At 26.8% G+C, this 22,777-nt stretch overlaps 3 non-coding genes across 3 annotated transcripts; all 3 read left to right on the top strand.

Annotated features, from left to right (window-relative positions):
- Nucleotides 1-2,321: 2,321 nt before the first annotated feature.
- TRNAY-GUA (transfer RNA tyrosine (anticodon GUA)) lies at nucleotides 2,322-2,401 on the top strand. The gene has a single exon. It is a non-coding gene; the product is annotated as a tRNA-Tyr (tRNA).
- Nucleotides 2,402-2,730: 329 nt separating this feature from the next.
- TRNAL-UAA (transfer RNA leucine (anticodon UAA)) lies at nucleotides 2,731-2,810 on the top strand. The gene has a single exon. It is a non-coding gene; the product is annotated as a tRNA-Leu (tRNA).
- Nucleotides 2,811-9,821: 7,011 nt separating this feature from the next.
- Nucleotides 9,822-9,893, top strand: TRNAF-GAA (transfer RNA phenylalanine (anticodon GAA)). Its single transcript has one exon. It is a non-coding gene; the product is annotated as a tRNA-Phe (tRNA).
- The last annotated feature ends 12,884 nt before the right edge of the window (nucleotides 9,894-22,777 follow it).

Raw genomic sequence — 22,777 nt, 5'->3', positions numbered from 1 at the left:
TTTAAAGAAAAAACAAATAGCGGTGGATAGCGTAAAATTTTATTATTTTACGTATTTCACAAATACAAATACATCTTATGTTTTTTAACTGCAAGTAACTGTAACTTAATTTTTTATAGAGATAGTCTATTCTTTTTAGTAGGTTAAGCCGAAATTTGTTTATATACTGCTAATAATTTTTAGATTTGATAGTGAATAGTATTGCGAAAAAATGATTAAAGTTCTTTAATGAAATGAAAACTGAATTTTAGTGCAAGTATCAAATAATATGCACCGTATTATTGTACCTTTTGTATAATGGGTTGACGAGTTATATTGGAAAGCAAGCGCAAGCGTATAAAAATAAATAGAGTTTTCTAATATAGACCCGAAACCAAACGAACTAACAATGAACAAGTATTAGACTGAACTCGTAAATGTTGCAAAATTTTGAGATGATTTGTTGTTAGGGGTGAAAGGCTTATCAAGTTTGGTGATAGCTGGTTCTCCACGAAACCTATTTTAGTAGGGTGATATTTTTTAAATATAATAGGTAAAATAAAATGTTTATATCTCACCGTATATTCATAGTTTTTGAAGTAGTATGTTTATAAATATTAATCAAACTTTTAGTGCTAAGATTAAAAGTTAAGAGGGAAACAGCCCAGAATACTGGTTAAGGTGGTTAAAAAAAAATATTTTAAGGGCGTAACTTATGTACAATGAAGAAGTAAGCTTGGAAACAGCTATCTTTTAAAGAAAACGTAAAAGTTCAAGCATTGTATAAATTTTTTAATAAATTAATTTATTACGCCTCTAAATATATGCCAAATTATTTTTTTACCGAAACTGTATATAAGGTAGTGGAGTGTACTTTAACTTGACGAAGATATTTTGTTAAAAATATTGGAAAGATAAGTATTAATTATGTCAACATTAGTAATAAATATTTTTGTAAAAAAAATATACTGAATGTCAACGTGGTTTTGTTATTAAGATAATCTGATAACAAGAAAAACGATAACTAAATATTTAATAAACATTAAATATTATGTGCGGTAATATAACAAGTATATAACAAGTGTTTAAAAAGATTTTTAGATATTTTTTGTATATTTTTGAAAAAACATTACATTTAATCGTACAAATACCAACACAGGTTGATTTGTTAAGTAAACTAAAGTAAAAAAGTGAATAATATTAAAGGAACTCGGCAAAATATCTTTGTAACTTCGGGAGAAAAAGAACTTATTGAGTTTGAATAAAGAGGGGGTGGCGACTGTTTATTAAAAACATAAGACTTTGCTAAATAGAAATATGATGTATAAGGTCTGACACCTGCCCGGTGCTGTGAGACGAAACAACTTTACACGTGTTTAGTTATAAGTCCCAGTTAACGGCGGCCGTAACCCTGACGGTCCTAAGGTAGCAAAATCCCTTGACGGGTAAGTTCCGTCCTGCACGAATGGTGTAACGACTGCCCCGCTGTCTCTAATATTATCTTTATGAAATTGAACTAGACGTGAAGATGCGTTAAAATACAGCTAGACGGAGAGACCCTATGCACCTTTACTATAATCTAATTCTATATAATAAGAAAATTAATATAGGTATGTAGTAATAAAATACAATTGAAAAACTACTTTAATTTTATTTATTATAAATACATTTAACTTAATAAATTTACAAGTTTGAGTGATAGTTTAGCTGGGGCGGCTGCCTCCTAAAAAGTACCGGAGGCGTATTAAGGTGTAATTTATGTTTAACAGAGAAAGTTGAATGAGCTAATTATACCTGATTAAATTACAAACACGTAATTTAAGGATTAACGTCTATCATAATGACCCGATTTTTTAGTAAGCAAAAAAAATCGATTAACGAATAAAAGGTACGCTAGGGATAACAGGCTAATAAATTCTGAGAGTCCCTATTGAAGAGTTTGTTTGGCACCTCGATGTCGGCTCATCATATCCTAGTGGAGCATACGCTGCTAAGGGTTCGGCTGTTCGCCGAATAAAATGGTACGTGAGCTGGGTTTAGAACGTCGTGAGACAGTTTGGTCCCTATCTACTGTATAGTTAAAAAAAAAAAAAATTTTTACTTTAGTACGAGAGGACCGAGAACAGAAAGCCAATTGTGAAAAATTATCTAAAAATAGGTATGTTTTGAAGCTACGCTTTTTTTTGTAACCATAATTAATGGGAACTTTATTTTTTTTTTTTTTAATAGGTAAATAGTAGATTACTATTATAAATTTAACCAACTATTGTTTCGTCAAAATGTAAGGAATTACTGGAGACGTAAAATGTTAAAAACCTAAAAAAGCTAATTTAAAAAAAAACGGGATAGTGGCTGAGTGGTTAAAGCGACAGACTGTAAATTTGTTGGGAAACCATCGTTGGTTCGAATCCAATCTATCTCAATACAAAACATTAGCTTACAAATTGCATTAAAAGGATGTCTATAATCTAAAAACTTTAACACTGTAAGTATAAACCTCTGGTATACTATTAAAGGTGTTAAAAATTAAAGGAATATTGAAGAAAATTATTTTAGTAAATATTTTTATAAAAATCAGTTGAGAATAAAGTAGAGATGATCGAAAATAAGCAGTATTGAGAAACTTTAAACAGTTGAAAACCTGTACTACAAAAAGTAAAAGTCTTGTTTATCTTTAAATCTATTGTGAGGAGGTCCAATTAGGGCTCATCACCCATAATTCGTTAGGTTCGATTCCTAAACACAATATTAGCTTGTATGGCGAAATTGGTAGACGCGTACGACTTAAAATCGTATCTTACGGGGTGTTGGTTCAAGTCCAGCTATAAGCAAGTTTTTAATTATAAAAAACTAAAGAATGACTGTTTTTGACACTTTTTTTTTACGAAAAACACGTATTTTTAACAAAGCAAAATATTCGAGAAATAGGCAACTTGCACGTGTAATCTTTTATTTTGGCCTCTACATAAATATTGCTGTTATGTACTATGTTTTTCACATTTTATACGGTTTAACATTCATCTTTACTTGATTCTGGTGACTAAACTTTTATATTCTTCTTACCTTTGTATGAGGTTTATATATGCGAACAAGCCATAAATAATATTAATGTTTACATATTTTTATAAAGAAACGAATTATAAGTTTTGAAAAAGCGGTTTACTACTCGATTTTTATATAAAAAGGTTGGTTTACGGTATTTTAATGACGCTATACTATTATTTTAATATTTTATTTAGTGAAAAATACATTATTGAACACAATTTTTTAAAATTATTGCTATATATGGACTATATTAAAATTGTCTTAAATAACTACTCCAAATATTTTTCAACGTATATTGTTGGCGTTGTGTGAGGCGTCAGCTTAATAATGATATTTTTAAGTGTATATCTTTAAAGTTTAGTGTTTAGTTTACATCAGTTAGATATGTATTATTTTGAGTATATTGAAAACTACTTAATATTTAATAACTTATGTACTACATTAATAAATACAATATTCTTTATTTATCTATTTTATATAATTACATATGTATACGTAGGGAATTTTTTTTTTAAAAATTTTTTTGATACATTTTTCTTATTTAAATATTGAATATGTTTAGGGTTTTTGTGAGTTATTTTTTTAGTAAAGTTATATATAAATTATAGTTTAACAGAGGTAAATAGTTTATTCGAGAGTACTTATTTATTAGAGTACAACTTTTTATATAGTTTTAATTTTTTTGGCGATACTTTAATATTACTTTGTATTATAACGTTAACGGTTAGCTGGGTGTTCTTAAGTGAGCGTTACTTACGTGTTAACTCGTACAATATTTTATATTTTTTTATTTTTATTATTTTAACAATCAACATGGTGTACGCCGATAACCTATTAACAATGTTTATATTTTTTGAATTAATTTTTCTACCGTCTTTATTTTTTGTGTATATGTTAGGTTACGCTAAAAAAGTAGAAAAAACCATTAAATATTTATTGGTGTGGACACTTACAGGATCTTTCATAGTCCTGTGTACATTAGTGTATATGTATAGTTGTTACGGTTGTTTAGACTTAACTTATCTATCTTTATTAGAGTATAATGTAACTGAACAAACCTTTTTTTATTTTTTATTTTTTATTGGATTCGGCATAAAAATACCTGTATGACCCTTCCATTACTGATTAACTAAAGTACATGTTGAGGCACCAACAGGTTTTTCTATTTTTTTAAGTGGGTATTTAGTTAAAACAGCATTATTTTGTTTAATCTACTTTATTAACCTTTTTAAAACATCCTTTTTAATTTATTTTACGACAATTTGGGTTATATGGGGTAGCGTTGAGGCTTCTATTAGGATGTGATCCGCTACAGATATAAAACGTTTAATCGCTTTTGCTACAATACAAGAAATGAATTTAATTTTAATTTTTGTGTTACTCACTAATAATACGTTTTATAAGTTTTTAAATATGTTTATATTAATTCATGGCCTACTTTCGGCATTATTATTTTTTTTAGTAGATCAAATTCAAAAACGATATCAAACACGAAATCTAGGTAGTTTAAGTGGGTTAAGTTATAAACTTGTAATGCTACCCATTATTATTTGATTAGCTATACTGATATTTAGGGGGTTTCCAATTTTTAGTAAGTTTTTAGTTGAGTGGGAAATATTAACCCTACTTTATGAGAATTACAGTCTATTTGGAATATTTTCCTTTTTTTGCATAAGTATTTTTGGAATTTTAGGATTTTGTCGAATCTGATTTATTATTTTATACGGTCAACCAAGCGTTAGCCTACATGCGAGCGTAGATATACTCAAAACAGATAAATTTATTGCGTTATACTTAATAACAGCAATATTTAGTTTAAGTATTTTTACATTTTTATTTATAGATTAGTTTAACATTAATAAAATCTCAAACTGCAGATATAAGACACCAATTTATAATGTTTAAATATAAAAATAAAGTTTTAAAGACGTGAGTAACAGGTTTAAATATTAATTATTATTTTTTAATATCACAGTACGTAAATTTAAAATTCTACACAATTAATGTACAAAATGCCCAAACCATTAATATTGAGATTTCTAAAAAAAATTATTACTTAACGCACTTATTACTTAAAAATTTATATAATAACGTATTCTTTAATGTCGATATGGGATATCTCAGTAATGTAGACAAAGATATTTTATATAACCACTACTCGTGTTTATTAACCAATGAGAGATTAAATACGGTTGTTAGTATACCCAAAACAAAAAGTAATCACTTACAATCTTTGTCATCTATTTTCATATCAACTAACTGAGTTGAACGTGAACTGCAGGAATTCAACAACTGTGAATTTATAAATTTAAGAGATTCACGGCGTTTATTATCTGATTATTGTTACCAAAAACAACTTAATTACAATTCCTATAAAAGTACAAGTTATGATTTGATTTATCAAGATTTATATATAAGGGTGCTACATTGATTTTTTTATTTTTTATATTTATTGTTTACCATAGTTCTAAGTTTTATTATTTACAACAAATCGTTGTTACAGTTATTAATTTTAAGCGAAATAGTTATTATATTGTTTATAGGGTTGATGGGTGTGTTGGCAATCTACTTCAATATATATTATTTGATGGGGTTGGCCGTATTGCTTTTAATTTTTGGGGGGTTAGAGTTAGCTGTTAATTTACTTTTTTTAATGATTAAATGTTAACAAAAACGCCACACTTGTTTAAATTACAAATGTTTAAAAAAAGAAAGTTTAATTATCAAGCCTTACAAAAATTAATTTTATTTTATAAACGTCATATGTTAACGTACGTGTTATGAGACGTAACACCACACTATAAATCTACACTACAAGTTTGTTTACCAACACGTCAACATTTTTTATGCGTCAAAAATAGTAACACAGAACACATCACCAGCACAGGTTACGTTTTAGCACTTACGAACATCCAATTAAAGTACTATAAACGCTCCTTTAAATCTAATACAGGTCATATTTTGTATCTACAAAATCAACATAAAGACCAACTAAAGTATCTTTATTTGTATTACTCAACCAATTTTAATATGCGTCAGTGATTATTTTTTCAAAAATTTTGAGTTTTAGTAGGCCCTAACATTTTTATTATACAACATCGAAAAAGTTATAACACGTATTACCGACCTATTAAACGCTTAAAAAAAAAAATAATGCATTTAATTTTAAAAAATTAAACATAATTGGTGCGTGTATTATAATATACACAACCCTTTTAGTTCATCTAATAAGTTTCCATAACACCACCACTAAAAACATTAGTAATATCATTCAACAATCAAGTAAATGTAAGATTTATTCTAAATAAATACAAAATTAAGTCTAGGTAGACTTTGCATATCTTAGATTTACAAAATAAAAAACACCTATTCAAAAGTCGTAAAAATAATCATAAAACAATAATAAAATCATTACCGTATGGAAATTTAGGACTGTATAATTTAAATAAGTTAAGGTATGAGTTAGTCTATTTACGATTTTTAAAAAAATGTTTAAAACAAATTCATATTCGTCGAAAGGTAGCATTTTTAAAGAAAAAATTTTGATTTTTTTTAAGACCAAACTATATATTATCTATGAAATCGACAAATGCAAGAATGGGTGCCGGCGTTGGTAACCTTATACGCGTTTCAATAAATGTTAAACCTTATACCGTATTTACTACATTACTAGGATACTCTAGTATGTGACTTTTAACAATCTACAAATTATTAAAATTTAAATATCCATTTAAATTTTTAATTTGTTACAGGTAGATATTGCTGTCACAACTACCTGCAAATACAACAGTGACCGTGACAACATATTCTTATATTTTTTTAAAAAATTCAGTGTATAAATTATATAAAAAAAAACACGCAACACGAATAAACACTTTAATGTTCTTAAGAGCCCCTAAACATTTTAAAACTGGAAAACAAATAATAAAGAAACATACTTTAATATATGCAGACCACACAATATTATATATAACAAACGCTGTTTCTTTGTTAACCGTTGACCCTAAAACTTTATTTTCATTTTACCATAAAAACTATAAAAATAGTCTCCCTGAGTATTATTTAAACAAAGTAACATACTCGTTTTATATACGTGTGAAATTTATTGGCTGGTGTTTTATTTCTACATATAATTTTTAATGCGATACTTTTTTCATGTATTTTTTGAATTTTAACATTTCTTGCCAAAAGTCTGTTTAGTAACGCTTACTCTAACTATAAGTTAAATTTTTATGAGTGTGGTTTTAAAAATTTAACAAGAAAACAAGTAACATATGATTTAAACTACGTAATGTTACTACTCTTTTTATTGATTTATGATGGAGAGTTTTTAATTTTGATTCCCTTTGCCTTTAATGTAGCATATATATCGTTTAATGTTATCTTGGGCATATCATTTTTTTTATTTTGATTATTAATAGCGTTATTTTTTGATTACGCCTTTAACGCTTTAGATTGGCAAAACTAATTGTTCAGTTTTACATATATATATAATACTAAATTAATTAGTATAGTTAATTATAGTACTCAAACGTTAAATTTACTTTATTGTTGATACTTCTTTTTACTTTATACTCACACAAATTATACAATTACACATTACAAACTATTTACCTATTTAGACTTAAAAAAATTTTTAAACAGTGGCTGGTGTATCTTTAAACTATTTTTGAACCTTAATAATTTTTATATATGGGATTGCCGAGGTTTTCTTTTTTTCTTACTTTTTTCAAAATAAATTAAACAGTTTAAAAATATTTAAGACCAATGGTTACAGTGTTAATAATTTATACGCGTTTTCTCACGTGTTAAGTTTCATATTTATAGTACACACAACCAACTACTTAACGTTAAAATTACCATATTACATAATAACCTCTAATGTTAATTTTTTTAATATTTATTTTTTTGTTTTTTTAACATATTTTTACTTCCTTATACAATTTTTCTTTAAAAGTAATTTTTACTATACCAATATTATTGTGATTTTATTCTCTATAACCTATTTATATACTATGTGTGTAGACTACGTAACGTTGTTACTTATACTCGAAACCATCACAACATTATATTATTTTTTTTTTTTAAAGTACGCTCATTTAAACACCCAAACGCTAATAAAATATAAAAATTTAATAAGTCAATATCTTTGGTTATCGTTTTTTACCTTAATTTTTTTCTTATTTAATTTTTTACTTTGAGTCTATCTATATGGTACTTTAAATTTTGACGAGTTGAGTAAATTTTTACAAAATCAAAACGTAATCCTGTTTATTTTAATAGGTTTTTTTTGAAAACTGGGCTTACCTGTTTTTCACTTCTTTAAACTTGAATTATATCAATTTTTAGATTTCACAGCCTTAATATTTTTTTCTATTAGTAGTCTAATTATAAATACTATGTTATTTATATATATATTGTATATTTTAAAAATAACAATTACATTTGCTTTTACCCCTATTTTTTGCATACTATTGTTTAACGTTATATTTTTACTTCAAGGTGTGGATAAATTATCTTTTTTTTATTTTTTTGCTGTAAGTAGTATCAATACTTGAGTCTTTTTTTTAATAATTAGCTTATCGTAAATGTTACAATTAACAGTTCTCAAATCACAATATTCATCACAAGCTATAAACCAATTACGTACACTTTATAGTTTAAAAGTTTGTTTTCAACCACACCTATCTTTTTTAAAATATAAAGTTACACCAGCTCTGAGTCTAGCCAACCGTTTAGTTAAAAATAGTAACTATAGGCGGAGCTTTAAAGATTTACATTATTTTTATATTTTATATTTACGAAGTAATTTTACAAATGTTAAAGGTAATAAAACTTTTCTATATACGTTCAAAACAACAGATAATTATTATTTTTTAAATAATTATAAACAATATGTTGCTTTAAATGATTTAAATAGGGTATTATTGTGAAGACTATTACAAATTAATCCTATATTTAAGTTACATACCACAGTTAACAAACACAAAAAAAAACTTATTTACACCAATAGGCTACAATTTACCCCCGAGAAGTTTAGAATTTTAATTACCTTAACATGATTAAAATTTTTCATAAAAAGTTATAAAACAACAACAAATATCGACAAATTACATAATACTTTAGAAAATTTTTTAATACTTTCACCACAAAAACAAGTTTTAACTGACATAAAGCGTCATGTATATAAATTACAGTTGTTAAGGAGTCTATAATAAATGTTACAGTATTTGTACTGGCTACATGATAACTACATCTTTAGAAGTTATAGGTTAAGCTTAATTACAGATGATTTTGCTATATTTTTTAGATTTACATTGCGTACTGTTTTATTCAAACATCACTTTAATAGAATGTGTAAAAGGTATAACCGTGATTGTAATAACTAGATGTTAATCCTTTCCGCCGCTAAATTATTTGTTTTTGCTGGAATTACAACAACTCTTGCTGGTGCAGCATTAGGAACAGCTGTATTATTTGCAGGTTATTTAATTAGCGCTGCAAAAAATCCTGAAGAAGCTGAAAAATTATTTAACACTACTTTAATGGGTTTTGCTCTTTTAGAAACCTTTGTTTTCTTATCTTTTGCTGTTGCAGGTGTATCTTACGTTTTAGTATAATAAATGTTTGGATTTATATTTAAAATAATTACTCTTGTCAGCTTAGCTATTTTAATTCGTGGTACGTTACCACGTTATCGAATAGATCAATTAATAGCACTTAATTGAAAATTTTTGATTTTTATATATTTTGTATATTTTATAGTTTTAGTAAGTAATTATTATATTTTATTTTAAGCTAGTATAGCTCAGTGGTAGAGCACCGGACTGAAAATTCGGGGGTGAGAGGTTCAATTCCTTTTATTGGCAATGATAAAATATATATATTTACTAAAGCTATGAACCTATATTTTTTCTTTTAAACAGGGACAAGTAATATATTTTTTTGGCCTCCCAAGTTATGTACCAAACAGTACACAGCTACACGTATTTAACCAAAACTTGATAGTTAATCACAAGTCAAGTATTAATTTAAAATTTTTATATTTTTTAAACACTTTAAAGCTTGAAAAAAAAATCTCATATGTTATGTTTTTTTGATTTTCAAAGTATTTAGCGCATTATTTAAAAACCTATACTAACGTATTAATTTACTGACAATTTATAAATATTAACTTGCAAAAACATGACATGATTTTATTAGAACTTTGAAGATCAACATATAAAAACTATATTTTACAAAATTTTTTTTGCTCAGCCTGATTTTACTTTTTTTTATTAATACAACTATATTTTTTTAAAAATATAGACCATTTTTGTACGTTTTTTGCAAAGATTATACAACAGTTTTCTATCAAACACCATAAGCAACTATTTGATACTATAGGTGAACTATTTGAATCATATTTAACCACTCTCTATAATACTAAAAAATTACGTGGATACCGTATATATTTTAAAGGGAAGTTAGGTAAGAAAGGAAGCGTTAAAAAATCAGTTATTTATTTTAGTGGGGGTGTAAAAAGTTATACCACAAAATTTTTGCGTTATAATTATAAATATTTTTTAATACCTACGGAAACGGGAGTTATTGGTTGCTATATCAGTTTATTTTATATATAAATGTTTACATACGTCTACTTATACTTATTAATTTATATTATTATTTATATGTTTTTAGTAGCTTATTTGTGTTTAATACATAAAATTATTAATTTAGAACACTTTTATTTAACATATTTATTAACCGTACTTAAAAAATATTTTCAACGAAATCCTATATTTTTTTTACTATTTTTATTAACAGGCCTACCCCCAGTTAGTTTTTTCTTTATTAAAATAAATTTCTTATTAACAAGCTACTATAATACTAACTTAATTTTTCAACTTTTAATATTTGTGAATATTCTGCTAACAATGTTTTTTTATTTACAAGTTTTTAACACAAATAATATAAACATAAAAGTATCTTCAAAAACTATTCACACGTTAAAGGGTAACCTAATTATAATAAACAACTCAAAAACCGTTAACTATACAATCTATAGTTATTATAAGGCTACAGTCATTTTTATATTCTTTAATATATTTTATATATATATGGTTAACGATTGTTTTATAATCCTCTTTAATTATTTTTTATAATAAGTGGCAACAAAGAATCAAAAAATTGTGCTAACAAATTTACAACAAAAAAAAAAATTAAAACGACCTAAATTAATGGGCTCACCTCAACGTAAAGGTATTGTACTACGATTACGTATCTGTACACCACGTAAACCTAACTCCGCACGTCGTCCAGTAGTTAAGGCAAAATTATCGACAAAAAAAAAAGTTCTAGCACATATTCCAGGTTCTGGTCATAATTTAAGACGCCATTCACGAGTGTTAATTTGTGGTGTGGGAGCCAGAGATTTACCTGTTGTTAACTATAGTTGTCTTAGAGGTGTACACGATTTTACACCTTTATTTTCAAAAAAAAAACGCCGCTCTATTTATGGTGTTAAGCAACTTCCCGAATTAAAAAAACATATTAGACGGAAATTTCGAAACATTACGTAATAGATGAGAGAATTATCTCTAATAAAAACAAAAGTTAATAGTTTAATAAATTGAGCACGGCACGGTTCTTTCTTCCCCTTAACATTTGGTTTAGCATGTTGTGCAGTTGAGATGATGCATGCAACGGTGAGTCGGTACGATTTTGATCGTTTTGGTGTAATATTTAGAGCAACACCCCGTCAGGCCGATTTGATTATAGTAGCTGGGACATTAACTTATAAAATGGCTCCAGCCTTGCGACGTATATATGAACAAGTTAATAATCCAAAATGAGTAATATCTATGGGTAGTTGTGCAAATGGAGGGGGTTATTACCATTATGCACCTACTGTGGTTAAAGGTTGTAATAAGATTATCCCAATTGATTTGTATGTACCCGGTTGTCCACCAACTGCCGAAGCTTTATTTTTTGGAGTCCTAACACTACAAAAATATATATTAACCAATATAAATTAAATAGTTATTTTATGCGTTATAGATTTCTCAAAAAAAACGTATTGGCTAAAATATTATGTAAATTAAAAAAAACTACTAGAGTATCTTATAAAATTAATCAAAAATAATAAATTGTTACGGGTAGGTTGTTACGGATAAATGTTTATGTATAAATACATGTTACTAAGTGTAATTAGTAAAAAAACTCCAGGAACACGTCACCGTGTAAAATTGTTGCATTATAAATTTTTACACATAATTAAAAAACAATATTTTGTTGATGTTAAGACAAATGCTCGTTTAACAGTTAAAAAACTTGCTCAACAAAAAAAACTTTTTACAAAAAATTGAGTTTTAAATAAAACTTATATTAATAAAATTAAAATTTCAACCGTCTGTACCAACTATATAAAATTAAAACACATCTTTAAGGAGTGTGGACTTTTTATAGATATATACGGTAGGCAATATTTACGGTATTTAACTGCAGTGTTTTATCCAGGGTTTAAACTGTGTGCAGTTAATAATGCTGTAAATACTGGTAACTTGATTAGTTTAATTGGCCAAACAATACCCTTAACTTTAGTGCCTTTTAATTTAACCATCTGTTATGTTTATAATCTAAACAATACAAAACCGACTTATAGTTGTAGTCTCGGATCAAATTCTATTCGTCAACAAATTTCAAAAAAAAATAAAACTTTGGCAGTTAAACTCCCTTCTGAACAAATTAAATACTTTAGTTACAATACCTTGGCGATATTCAGCTCAAATGTTTTTTTCAAGAAAGATAGATTAGTAGAGGGAACTTGAGGTTATAATACTACTTTTTTTAAAAAAATAAGTGTAAGGGGTGTAGCAAAAAATCCCGTAGATCATCCAAATGGTGGGCGAACTAAGGCTAAGCAACCTGAAAGAAGTCCGTGAGGGTGAATAGCAAAGCAAAATAAATAAATGTCACGATCAACTATTAAGTTTGTTCCGTTGTACACAGACGATTTGATATATTATTTTACAAAGCTAACTGATCAACGAACACAAAAAATATTTAAAACAGTTCGAAAAAAAACAATTAATGTATGAAATGCAGCTGGAAAGATACAAATTCATCAAGGTCGTTATTGACAAATTTTTTTTTTACATCAATTTCATTTAAATTTAAAATATGGACATCTAAGTAAAACACGTAAACCCTTTTTTTTTCGAAGTAAAAAAAAACGTTAATAAATGGTACAATTTCTATTTTCTACCATAAAAAAAAAATCCACACTAAATAATATTCTCAATACTTTTACAGAAACAACAACAAAATATTCATTTAATACAATGTGTATAAAGTATAAAATATTAAATTTTTATTTTTTTCAACAATATTGAAGCATAAAAAAGGATAGAGAAGTAGCTAACTGTGTACGCAAAGATATGTTAGGTATGATTCAAATGTGACGTCAAATACGTGGTTACCCTATGACCGGGGCCACGACGCATACTAATGCCAATACATCAAAAAAAAATAAACTATTATTTTCTTATCGTGTAAATCAATTCACTAAGTTATTTGGCAACCGTAAACGTAATATATACCCAACCCTTATTAAAGCCGAGTATAATAATAGGTTGTGAGTAACTAATTGATTTGGGGAGTGATTTCAGGCATCTTTATTTGCATTAAAAATGGCAAAAACTCAAAACCGACACGGAGGTTTTAATCCTGTACTATTGGCGGAAGGTCAAACTAATGGGTATATCAGAATCGGTAAGGCCGCAAAAATTGGTAAAGCTAAAAAATTAGTTAAACTTTTTACGATAGGTTTACCTATTTTTTTTACAAGATTTATTTACTATGAGCGTTTACCACCAACATTTCCATATAAATTATTACTAAAAGACGATGTAAATAAAAAATTAGGAAAAAAATTTAGAAATAAAACAACCAAATAAGTGGTAACAATTAACATCTTTAATGTACTACTAATATACAATTATCTAAGACACACCTATTTAAAAAATTTTTATATTTTTGGCATTAAAGAATATTGATTTTTTTTTAAATCTATCACAAAAATGTTGTTATTACCTACTACCGGTGTAAAAAATACAAACTTTTTTAGTCTACTTAAAAAAAATCATAATTTCTTAATTTCCCACACACACAATAATACAAATTTACAAATTTTTTCACACCCTACTGAATTGCTTTATGTTAATATTTCAAAATTTTTAATTAAAAAATACTCTTTTTTAACTACTAACTTTATTTTAAACTTCACCAAATTAGTTATAAAAAATTTAACACGTGAACAAACACCTATGCGTACACCAGATACAATATTATTCCTTAAAACAACTAAATTATTGAAATATTCAATGTTTAAATCCCGAGACCCTTTTTATGTTTTTTTTAGTGAGACCTATAATTATAAATTTACCACCAAACTTATCCGCGGTCGTGTACACTACAAACAATTTGCTAAAACGTATAAATTTAAAATGAGTATGTTTAAAAAACGTAAATTCACGTTACAGGATTTTTTATTTAAAAAACGAAGTTTTTTTTTAGAAAATACAACCAGTTTTTATTTTGTAAAAAAACAACAATATAATTGACGAAAAAAAAAATACGTTTATATGTTGAAAACACGTTTTAAACATAAACGTTTCAAACAAAAACGTCTTTATAACGGTTATTTAAAAACTAATAATAAATTTATCTTAAAACAAAATTTTTATTTATTACAATTTTTTTTTTTTAAAACACAGCAAAAACTCACAAAATATGTAGACATACTACAGCAAACATATTTTAAACAGTGAAAAGCGAAAATCTATAAAACTAGAAAATTAGCGGCTAGACATGAAAAAAAAAATAAATACTTTTCTGCCGGTTTTAAACGTTTTAAAAAAAATTGACTATCTATTTTAAAATATTTAAAAATTTTTAACTTAAAACAATTTTTAATTAAAAAAGTTAACATATTAAAATATATACAGATATCACAAACAAATACTTATTTAAAAAATAGTGTTTTTAGCTTAAATAAACGCATATTTTTAACAGATACTATAGTACAGCATTATTTAGTACAACAGTATTATAAACCTCTAAAAAACACTATAAATATAAATCCTATATCTAATCTAAATATAACTTTAACTAAAGAAGATTATTCAATAGAAAATACAATTACATGTCTTAATTTAGACGATAAGTTACTACGTTTACTTAGAGAAACGCGGATAGCTCACTGAACTTTATTTAAAACTGGTAAATTAAATGAACGACGTTATAAAAATTTTTTAGCCTTTTCCATTAAAAAATATTTAAGAAACATTAATAATCAAAACTTAGTAGTTTTATTCTTTCAATTTTTTTATAAAATTATTTCGTGACAACATGTGCAATTACTTGTAACCTATGGATTATTTACTGTAAATGGAAAACAACCTAAAAACTTAATTTTAAAGCAAGGCGATTTAGTGGAATTTCTAATTAACAGTAATCAAGATTTACTTATTCAGTGATATAAACAAACAGATAAAAAATACTCAACTTATATGAAAAAGTGGTCCTACTTAAATTACTGTAAATTTATGAATTCAGAATTAAAAAAAAAAAAAAATTTACCAAAATTTTTAAAAAAATTGCCAGTAGCGACAAACAACTTTAATACATTGTGGATTGTTGATTATTCTTTGATGTGTGGAATCTTCAATAAAGTTAGCGAAGATAATAGTTTTACTGCTAAACTACATAATTATACTAGTAGTGTTATAAAGTTATATAATTGAAGATACAGAGCGTAATTGATAAATCGAAGTTTATTCTATCGTTGAAATTTAATAAAAAAAACTAATCAAAAAAAAACCTTAATTTTAAATTTTGGACCACAACACCCAGCTGCGCATGGAGTTTTAAGACTTATTTTACAGTTATCTGGGGAAGTTATACAAAGAGCTGACATACACATAGGTTTGCTACATCGTGGTACAGAAGTATTAATAACAAAAAAACACTACTTAAAGTCTATTCCTTACTTTGATAGATTAGATTATGTATCGATGATGACTCAAGAACACGCATACTGCATTGCTATTGAAAAATTATTAAATAGTAACAACTTAAATGTGGAGGTTAACTATATTAGAATTTTATTTGATGAATTAACACGTATTATGAATCATATGCTAGCTATCGCTTGCCACGCTTTAGATGTTGGGAGTATGTCATCGATTTTTTGAGCTTTTGAAGAACGAGAAAAATTGATGGAATTTTACGAACGTGTATCAGGGGCTCGGATGCACGCAGCATTTAATCGTCCAAATAAATTTTTTTCTTTTAATATTGATAAACAATTGTTGGTTGATATTTTATTTTTTATTAAAAATTGTTACACAACATTAAATGAGATGCACAATATTTTAACGTTTAATAAAATTTGAAAACAAAGATTGGTAAACGTAGGGACGTTGAGTTATGAGGACGTAAAAACATGGGGTTTAACCGGTGTTTTGGCTAGAAGTGCTGGTGTTAAACGTGATTTACGGTTAAATAAAAAAGATGTTTATGCAAACTACAATCATATTTATTTTAAAAGTTTTTGTGGTTTAAACGGTGATACATATGATCGATACTTAATTCGTATGTTGGAGATGGGTGAAAGTTTAAATATTGTAAATTTTGTAACAACTAAGTTATTACACAACAACATTAATAATTATAATTATGTGGAAAATACTTATAAAACTATGTTTTTTAAAAATACTATAAATTCTTATTCCAGCATGGAGGATTTAATTTCACACTTTATTCACTGACATACGGGTTTTACCGTAAAAAAAAATTTAACGGTTGCAGCTGTCGAATCTCCCAAAGGTGAGTTTGGTGTTATTTTAAATTCTAATAATACGGCAAATCCTGGGCTATGTAAAATACGTTCACCAAGTTATTATAGTTTACAAGCTCTTCCAAAGTTATGTTGCGGACATTATCTAGCCGATTTAGCAGCATTAATAGGTACTATTGATATTGTTTTTGGTGAAGTAGATCGTTAATGCGTATGATTTATAGGAAAAAATATATTGATAACACCGCAATAAAATATTTATGAAATAAACAAAATTTATTAAGTAAAACGTTAACTAAAAGTTTCCAAAAAAATACAACTCAAGTTTATTACAAACGATTAAATTTTTTTATCCACCCTTACTATACCAACCAACAATTACGTTTTTACAATTCTCAAAATAAATTATACTGTTTTTTAACCTTTAATTCAAAAGTTCCAAGCTCAAAACTAAAGTTATCGAGATTCTTTTTAGTAAAGAATATCAATAAGTTACTTATTGGTGGTTACCAAAAGTAATAAATGATAACAAATAGGGCGTTATTTCTCTTTAAAGAATTTCCAAGTTCTTTAATCACTTGTTATCGTAATAACTATATATATATATATTACGTTAATCTATACTATCACATATACATATATATATATGATGCTGATATTCAGGGCAATTATTTACACATTCCCACCGCTTGAAGTATTTTTAAAAAAAAAAGTTTACATACGGTATTATTTCACTTGTTTTTTTTAACATGAACTCGCGTCATTTTTCGGGGTAAGGGGTTTAGAGTTAGGGTTTTTCGAGAAGATAAGAAATTAACTTTTAATTTTGGACACTCACACTGAACAAAATTAATTTGTTTCGATTCTTGAGATTTTTTTAAAATAAAACGTCAAAATTATATTTTTATTACAAATATTAACTATAACTATTATCAACTTTTTTTAACATTATCGCGACTCAAAAAAATAAATAAATATACTTTACGAGGTTTACGGTTTAAAAAGCAAATCTTATCGAAAAGGTTTGGAAAAATCTCCCAATATGTATCTTCATTACATTAATGGATGGGACAAATTAGTTTACCTCGCGTAAATAGGTTGAGTAGCTCAATGGTTTGAGAAAGTTTTATTTTTTCACACCAATATAATTATAATTCGATAAAATTATATATATTTTATAAATACTTTATTAAGTATTTTTTTAAGTATTCCCTGTTCTCTCCTCATAAAATATGGGGTGAGAGGTCTTGATTTTCGTGAAATTCTAATATGTTAAATTTTTATAAAAAAAAGAACTGTAATTTTATAGATTACTCTTTATTATTTAACGAAGAGCACACACTATCTTATTTAAAATTTTACTTATATACATTACAAAACAAGTATTACTTAATGTTTATAGGTTTGAATGCTTTTACAAAAAATACAGATATACACGAAAATACAACCTTAGCGCCCCTAATGTTTAATCGTGTAGCCCTTTACATGTAACCCCAATTATTTATAATATTATTAAGGGATAAGTTTCACACTATTAATTAAATGGTTAAAAAGAAAATTTTTATCGAAAAAATCTCTTGTTAAGTTTGCTAAATTTGCGTGAAAACATAAACCCAGTAATTTAAATCTTACATTCAAAAAACAACCTATAGTAAGTTTTTCATATAATCAATATAAGGTACTTTGACTTATAAAATTTAGGAGGGTTACTGTTTTTAATGAGTGATACGCTAGAGAATATTTAAACTTCCCTCACAATGTTTATAAGACAAATCAAAAACGTTACCCCACAAAGTATCCCTCACGATTTTATCAAACTAAAACAGCGCTGTTAGTTTTTATGAGTAAAGTTAAGTTACAATATTTTATACACCAACAACGACAGCGTCGTGTAGCCTTCAATAGCGAATCATTTGTAATATTTAAAAATTATGCTTTTAATAAATTTTTAAAAAAACAAAAAAAACATCAACATCTTTTTTATAGAGAACAAAAAATTTTTATTTTAAGTCAACTTAGTCTTATTAAAAACTATAAAAAAAGATAAACCCGCGTATATTCTTTTTTGCAATTCACAAGGTGAATAGTTTTTTAAGGTCACAAATAAACATAGAAATCAACACAGTAACAACAAATACAGAAGAATCTTTACAATCTATTAATATATGTTACCAATAATCCTAAAAAATTTTAAAAAATTTTTTAATAATATCCGGGAACACTTTAAAAATTTTTTTTCTACAATTTCAAAAATGGTTAATTATGTTCGCCTTATTATTTTATATTGTTTCTATACAGTCATGATTTTTTTAAAAAAATTTGATATTGAACGATACGATGCAGAATATTTTATTTTACCTATGGAACGACTCGGGAGATATACTAAAACTTTACCAAAAAAACTTAATACTATGTTTTGAAATTGGTGAATACGTAATAAAGAGTATTTAATTATACAGTTAAAAAAATTTTTTTGATATTGCATTGATATTTTTTTCCCAGCTATTAGTGAATGAAGGGTAAAAAAAGATCGCCATTATTGGGAAACGGTTGAGATGTGGGAAAGGTATCAAAGAATACGTAATTACTCCAAACGAAGAACACGCAAGTACCTTAAAAAAGCCGCAAAAATAATGTTAAAAAATATAACGATACTTTTATTGATGTGATTAGCAATAGAAATTCTTCTTGTAGTATTATACTTTATACTAATAATAATTTTATATATGTTTTTTTTTTAAATTAAAAACTATCACAACATAAACTTAAATTAATTGTTAGTTGTTAGTAAACAATTAAATGTACACTAAATAAATATTAAAACCCGCAAACCACCACCACATTTAAAATTTTTTAACAAGACAGGAGACATGCGTTCACACTATACTAAAATACACATACTATGCGTCGGCGTTTGACAATTTATCTTATACAGTATTTCGCACAACTGCGTATTGCGTTCCACGATGCGGCAGGTATTACTGGATTTGTAATATTTTTAGTAATTTTTAATCAAGTAATTACAGGTATTATGTTAGCCTTTTCGTTAGCAACGGAATCTATGAATATACCTTTATCTCGCGAAGAAGAGGATTCGGAAAATTTATATATTGATGATTTTTTTTGATTACACGAACGTGGAGTCGATTTATTAGAGCTTTTCCTATTTTTACATTTATTAAGAAAACTTTATTTAAGTGTTGCAGATATTGAACAGGAAGTGGCTTGAAAAAGTGGAGCAATCTTATTTTTACTTCTACAACTAGTAGTTTTTACAGGACTTGTACTTTGTTGTACTCACCTAAGCGATATTACACTAGTAATAGCTAGTAATGTTGTACACACACTATGCTTATTTATAGGTAAATTATATTGATTGTTTTTTACAGATCAAACCTTGAATATAGATACAGTTACTAGAATGGGGTACGCACATTTTATGTTAGGTATTCTAGTTAGTTTATTAAGTGTCTATCACGGTATAGATATGCATTACGATTGAAAAACTGATGCCACCTTTGATGGATTGCGACAAGAAATCAATTGATATGATGAAGCTTTAGTAGCTGAAGTTGGTCAAACTATAGATTTTTTACTTTTAGTAGGTTTATTATGTTTATACTTATTTGCAGAACCAGAAGCCCTATCCTATGAACTTTTTATGTGAGGAGACATTGGTATGATAACGGATGTACGTTTTTTCGGCGTGGCCCCTCATTGATACTTTAGACCTTACATGTCATGATTATTATCATGTCCGTACCACTATACAGGGATATTAGGTATTATATTGTTTTTTGTTGTATTTTACTATCAACCAAATATTATGGGACGTGGTGAATCTGATTTATATCATTCAGTAAAAACTAGTTTTTTAAATTTTTTAGGAAACACAAAACTCTTTTCTAAACGTATAGTACAAATATATCGCCCAAACCCCGAAACCGAATTTTTTTATTTCTTTACATACTCTGTTTTTATGGTAGCACTTTGATATGCTTTCTCTTATCTTCCATATGGTCGTTTTTTTAATAGACTTGGGGGGAATGATGCAACACTATTAACATTTGCATATATTTTTATGTATTTAGGTGGTGTTTATTTTAGAGTTCCACATACCTATAACTTACGCAAATCATTAGCTTATTAATATGAATGTCGACACATGCCTCTTAGCCGAGTTTTTATGCAATTTTATTATTGTTCCTTTTTTCGACTGTGTCGACACATTTCCTTGCGCAACCACTAAAGTTGCCAACACTGTCTCTAATACAGTAGTTAATCCTGCTGTTACCACTGAATTTTTAGATATTAGTAACGTAGCTAATACTACAACTAAAGGAAATAATTCTATTAATACTAATACTTTTTTAAATTATTACTATACTAACATTTTAGCTCTTCTGACAACTATTAATGTTTTAATTACTTATGCATTTAACTTTTCAGAGTTACAAGCCCTTAGGTTTTATACATGATTTTTAGGTTTCGCCCATCAATCCCTAATTGAGGAATTATCTCAGAGCGACATAAGTACACTTGATAGTACTACTTATCGTCCATCAGACCTACTCATTGATGTATTTAATACATTCATGTTTGGCGTTTTTTTTTTTTTAACCACAGCTTATATTTATACTTATGGATTACGTAACGTTAGTACTAACAAAGGATTAACCGAGGGGGGTATGTTTTTATACGCATATTTAGATGAAGTTGAGGAAGAAATTGGTCAACTTGAGGATATGTTAAGTTATGTAGTGTACTTTGGAGTTTTTGTCTTATGATTTTATTTTTTTAATATTTTCGCGTCTGCTATCTTGTTAAAAAACTTAAACTGATTATTAGCTATATTTTGTTTTATATTAATATTGGGGGTATTAGTACCCACCAGTTTATTAACACAGCTGGGACTTGCCTTTGCGCAATATGTTCGGGGGGCTGGTCGAGGAACAAGTTTATTGTTTGAAACGCTTTTAGATTTGTTATCTGTATCAATTATTATTATTCGTTTTTTTGTACAAAACATTCGTTTTGTATTTATTTTTGTAGCTATTTTTGAATACTATGAATTTATTAATTTACAGGCGTCATCTTTCAACCACATAATATTGCCTTCTATTACGTGAGATAAGTACTGAGCTGGAGCTTACAAAAATTGGTATTGATATGAGATCATTTTACAAGTTTTTGTACAAGGAGTCTCGTTTTTGTATTATGTAGGACACCTCACAATTACCTATATTGCACAATTAGCTATATATTTAATTTTGTCTTTTTGGGTTTACTTTTTTTTATACACAACCTTTACGGTAGCTAGAACTGAAAAATATTTTTATTTTAAAAGACACGCCTTATTAATTAGGTAGATATTGACTTTAAGTCAGTATACAGCGGTGCTTTAGTTTGGTAGACGTTGCTATTAATCGCATACGTATATTTTATTTATTTATTTGATATTTTGTTGGATTCTCATAAAGTAGTCAATAACGTTGTATATGAGGTAATGTACTATTTAAATTTTTTTATATTAAATATATATATACTATTTTTTATTTTTTTATTTTTTAACTCAAAATCTGGTTTTTATGCTTTATTAACAATCTTTTTAATTTTTTACAACAAAATTATTTGAGTAAACGTTATGCAAATGACAAATTGACCTGTAACTCTCTTATACGGGTTTAATTTACTTCATCCAATCCTTTTCTACACAACAGTATGTTTTAGCTGAGGTTATATTTATAAAACGCAAATATTACAGCAAATACCGTTAAAATTGTATTTTTTTATAGGCTTAAGCGCTTTACTGCTTGGTATGTTTTGAGGTGGTTTAAATGAGATTTGAGGTTTTTTTTGAACATATGATCAAGTAGAGTTAGCTTTATTGTTTTTGCTAAGTTTATTGGTATA

This window comes from Brachycentrus maculatus, unplaced genomic scaffold, assembly GCF_059751285.1.
Source record: "Brachycentrus maculatus isolate JH-2025_06_01 unplaced genomic scaffold, ASM5975128v1 h1tg001059l, whole genome shotgun sequence".
Taxonomy (NCBI): domain Eukaryota; kingdom Metazoa; phylum Arthropoda; class Insecta; order Trichoptera; family Brachycentridae; genus Brachycentrus; species Brachycentrus maculatus.
This window is presented reverse-complemented; position numbering and strand designations above follow the sequence as displayed.